Source organism: Phascolarctos cinereus, unplaced genomic scaffold (assembly GCF_003287225.1).
Source record: "Phascolarctos cinereus isolate Bilbo 61053 unplaced genomic scaffold, phaCin_HiC Scaffold_630;HRSCAF=1262, whole genome shotgun sequence".
NCBI classification, from domain to species: domain Eukaryota; kingdom Metazoa; phylum Chordata; class Mammalia; order Diprotodontia; family Phascolarctidae; genus Phascolarctos; species Phascolarctos cinereus.
The window spans coordinates 19074-24105 of NW_027555992.1; the positions used below are offsets into that span (position 1 = coordinate 19074).

Below are 5032 nucleotides of genomic sequence, written 5' to 3' on the forward strand. Positions count from 1 at the left end.
CACATATTGCTACTTTTAATTGATAGTGCTATCATCATTGTAATTCCCTTACACAGAAATATGCAGAGGTCAAAACTAAAAAAGTTCTAACATACTATAAGACTGGATTTTTGACATTCAATGAGTTACAAAAAGGGCTTTAAAGATTTTTTTTTGGAAATGCAAGTATTGCATCTTTCTACTTCAGTTATATGAAGGTCATATTTCTCTTGGCCTCTTCTTCCTTACTGTACAAGAGGCACAATAACCAAGAACCTGTAAAATCCACTTTCCTATCATATAAAATTTGGTTAATGCTATTTGTATGAGTGAATTTCCTTACCTGTGAAAGAAGAGAAATCTCCATGACTGTCATTCATCCTGTATCCTTGGCCTTTTCCTCAGATTCATTCAATGGTGGAATGAGCAATCATCATCATGAAGATTGTTCGTGGGTGAGAACAGGGGCCTAATTCAGAAGAGACCAATTGCCCAGTGTCCCTGTCCTGGTTACAGAAAGAGAGGTTAGCTATAAATATAAATGTCTCTGCCCACAGTAACACATGCATTCTTTAAATTAATTGCTCTTAATTAATACTAAAGTCAAGTGCTTGTCAAACTCCTCTGAGTTTAGCACAGGCAGGAGCTGTAGAGTTTTCTAAAAACTGACATATCCTATTGTTTAATTTCAGAGTCAATAATGAAATTGCCACCACCTGTGCCAATTTTTTTTTGGTGGTTTTCTATCTGACCTTTATATGATACCCCACAGGAAGTGGCCAGCCACTTTCTTCTCACTGTGGGTTCTTCCTTCCCCATATTGGGAAAAAAAAAAACCACTCCAACCTTCTCATAATTATTCCTGACATTTATATAGTGCAAAGTGATGTATATATATATATATATATATATATATATATATATATATATAGGGAGAGAGAGATATGTATATATATGTATATATGTATATATATACGTATACACACACACATATATATGTGTGTATATATATATATGTGTGTGTATATATATATATATATATACACACACACACGCACATATATCACATACATAAATATAATCTGATATTGATAATAACCCTGTAAGGTAGGTGCTATTGTTGACCTCTTCTTGCAGATGAGGAAACTGGGGATAAGAGAGATTCAATGGCTTTCCCAAGGTCAAACAGCTAGCAAGTTAGGTAGAATTTGAACTCAAGTCTTCCCAGCTCCAAGTCCAGCAACTTTTTCTCTCCTGAATTGAAAGGTACACATGATAGCCTAACAGATGCATTCCAGTCTGTTTGGCCTCTTTTTATACCTCTCAGTCCATTTCATTTCTCAGGCCTTACTTTCCTCATTTGTAAAACATGCATTGGACTAGATGACATTTAAGGGGCCTTTCTAGCTCTACATCTGTCATTCTTTCTCACTGGAAGTCTTCAGATGGTAGGTGACTATTTGTTGGGCACCTCAAAGTGATTCTTATTCCTATGGACTAGGAAGCTTTTGAGGGCTAGTTGCAAACATGAGGTTTTGTCGATGATTCTATGAGGTAGGAGTCATTTGGATGAAGGGTTGCCTTGGATGAAGGGAAACTTATTAGATAGCCCTTGAGGTACAAGGCATTTTAAGCCAAAAAGGACCTGTGCTGACAAGGCCAGGTGCCAAATGTGTCTGAAGCCATTAAGGCGCCTTCTGCAACTGTGGAGGTAATGGTTTGGGAAGGGAGTGGCCATTGGGTCTACTCTTCAAGCATAGCAACCAAAGTCTGATGATGATTAAGTGGGCCATGGCTTTATTGAAATAAGTTTATGGGGATGTTCACGCTAAATAGAAATATCTAAAACACAGACTTTTTATTGTTTTGAATCAGTTTAACTCTAGAAATCATCAACTTTTTTTACTCACTCTCCCTGGAGGACACACTTACTTCACAGAAACCACCTCCTGCCTGTGGATAAAATGAAGCTCAGTCTGTGGGGAATGAGGCACTCTGTTTTTCCACGATGTCTAGAGCTGATCAAAAAAAAAAATTTGGCTTCAATTTTGTAAGATTAATTCCCTGGCATTCTTCATCAAGCCAAAAACCAATGAAACACCTCATCCGCAATACTTGCTACATCATAACATCTGTACTTTCCCATTATATTTTGTTTTGGTTTGGTTTTCAACCATTCCTGTTTATGGCGATAGCAGCCATTTCACTCAGGCAGAATTGTTTAAATATAATAACTGGCTTTAAAAAAAAGTTAGGTGTGGCTGTGTGCATGGTTAATTGAGATAAAGCCCCCTTACCTGTATGCATGAGGAATGTCTGGAATATATCATAAAAAAATTAATGAGTGAATTCATATAATATCTTTATATTTGCATGACCTCTTTTTGCACAAGGATGTCTCAAGATGCATAAGTGTGTTTGCTCCATGATCTATAGTTACTGAAAGTTCCACATTATCCAGTATGAGGGACAGGACCTAGTGTCAGGAGAAACTCAAGTTTTACTATCAATTCATATGCCAGATCTTTTTTCAACTTTGGGCATGTTATCTAACCTCTCCTTTCTTCAGGTCCTAAATCAAGAAAATGGGATTAAAATGCCAACCTACCTCACTTAGATGTTGTGACGGTTTGTGGTGTTTGTTGGAAGGAAAAAAGTAAAATATGGTTATAGATTTTTCTACTTTTACTATCAGTATGTCTGGGTATGGATTCAGTAATACTCTACAAGAATCAGTTCATTCTAAAGAGAATGTTTGTCCCAACATAGCATATATTTATATACCAAAACTCCCTTTTCAATTAAGCTGAAATTAATCCCATTGGTGTAATTCTTCTAATAATTCCCAGCTATATTTTGTTCTTTCCTCCCATGACATGTTTCAGGTTCATGGATTTCCAGTATCTTAAATAAGGCTTAATATCAAATACTAGGCCATTAGGTTAAGCCTGCTCTGCTATTGTTAAACAGCTCTCTTGACCTTGTTCATCAGTTAGTCAAGTTCAAGAGTAAATCTTTGAGAGTGGAAAAAGAGCTCTATCCAAGAGACACACTGGTGCTTTTAAAAAGCAAACAGAAAATGTTTCATAGATCCTCTTCGCTTTGTGCTTTCCTGTAACAATGCTGGTTGGCAGCAATGATTTTTTTTTCCTGAGGAGATCAGTTTGTTTGAAATACGGTGGCACTTTAAAGTGAAGGCCAGCTGGAAGGACACCAATAAAAATACCAACTCAGCTTAAAACAATTTGATTTCAACTCCAAAATGAAATATCTGCAGTACACATATATAATGGTAGCCAGGATATTCTACTTATCAAGACTATTCCCTAATGAAAATCACAACACTAGATTCATTTGAAGCTGTCTTTCCCCTGTGAGGAGAAAAAAATAACTACACTCCCCCCTCCAAACCCACACACAAAGAGTAACCATTTATCTCAGTAAAGAAAATCATCACTCAGTGACTGCTCTGATTCAACACTTCTCTAAAATTACTGGTTCATTTTGACCTTTCCATAGGAAAAAATACATTCTGCATCAGCTATTTAAAGCAGTAATTATTTTCTATTGAAGGGCAGGAGGGTAGTGATTAAAGAAAAAAAATCCTTGTATTATTTTCCAATATAAGCCAATTCAACAAACATTTAAGTATCCACTATATGCCTGCTTCTGTTCTAGGGCTTTGGGAGATACAAAGACAAATATGAAAATGATCCACACCCTCAAGGTACTTACAGTCTATTCATCTCCTGATGGTTCTATTTATAAGGAGTCACAGAAGTCCTGGGGGTGTTTCTACAGGCCAAACCTTCATGGTAAAGGCAAACAGTTAATTACCTAGTAGCATGGCTGCCTTTTCTAATATCTACAGGATGGCTTTGCTATTAGCTTTCATGTTAACCAATTCAAAACAGTTTATACAATTAGCATTTCTAGGAAGCCTGAGGACATTGCCCGAGGTGAAGTCTATGGGATAGAAAATAATTTTGTTTTCTTTTAAAATATAGGTTCCAGAGTTTATAGGTCTATGAAAATTGATGGGTGTATTTCAATTTCCCCCTTTTTTTTGTATAGCCTATAATCTTAACATTATTATTCTCCTACATTGCATTAATAGATTTTAGAACTGCTATAACTTTGATTTCTTCTTGGATCAATCTAACTCTGTATATAAAACTTAAAAGCTTGTAAGGTTTGATCTAAAGATTTGGTTACATTATATTTCAATTTTTTTGTAAAGAAAGATCAAGCACTTTAACTTTTTTATTTTTATTTTCAGTTCTGAATTCTCTTCTTCCCTCAAGGCCCTCCCCCACCCATTGTGAGGACATAAAATATCATACCCATTATACATATTAACTTATGCAGAACGTATTTCCACCTTAGCCATGTTGCAAAAAAATGCAAGAAAAATAAAGAAAGTGAAGGAGAATATGCTTTAATCTGCACTTAGAGTTCATCAATTCTTTCTCTGGAGGTAGATAGCATTTTTCCTCACGAATCCTTTGGAATTGTCAAGGATCATTGTATTGATAGAGTAGCTAAGTCTTTCACATTTGATTGCTATAGTATTGCTTTTCCTGTGTACAATGTTCTCCTAATTCTGTTCACTTCACTCTGCATAAGCTTATACAAGTCTTTACATTTTTCTGAAACCATCCCCTTCATCATTTCTCATAGCTCAATGGTATTCCATAACAATTATACACCACAATCTGTTCAGCCATCCCTCAATTGATGGGCACACACTGTTTCTAATTCTTTGCCACTACAAAAAGAGTTGCTATAAATATATATTTTACATATGAGTCCTTTTCCTTTTTCTTTGATTTCTTTAGGGGCACAGACCTAGTAGCAATATGGCTAGGTCTACACAGTTTTATAGCCCTTGGACATAGTTCCTCCAGAACGGCTGAACCAATACATAGATCCAACCATAATGCAGTAGTGTAACTATTTTTCCAAATCCCCTCCAACATTTGTCATTTTCTTTTTCTTGTTGTCTTAGCCAATCTCATGGTTATGAGCTGTTTCGATATTCATCATTCTAATT

The 5032-nt window shown here is 35.8% G+C and overlaps 1 long non-coding RNA gene across 1 annotated transcript; it reads right to left on the reverse strand.

Annotated features, from left to right (window-relative positions):
* Positions 1-268: 268 nt before the first annotated feature.
* Positions 269-3789, reverse strand: LOC144458171 (uncharacterized). Its single transcript, XR_013487717.1, has 3 exons — positions 3715-3789; positions 1912-1997; positions 269-485 (listed from the first exon to the last, which is right to left on the reverse strand). It is a non-coding gene; the product is annotated as an uncharacterized LOC144458171 (long non-coding RNA).
* Between the last annotated feature and the right edge of the window lie 1243 nt (positions 3790-5032).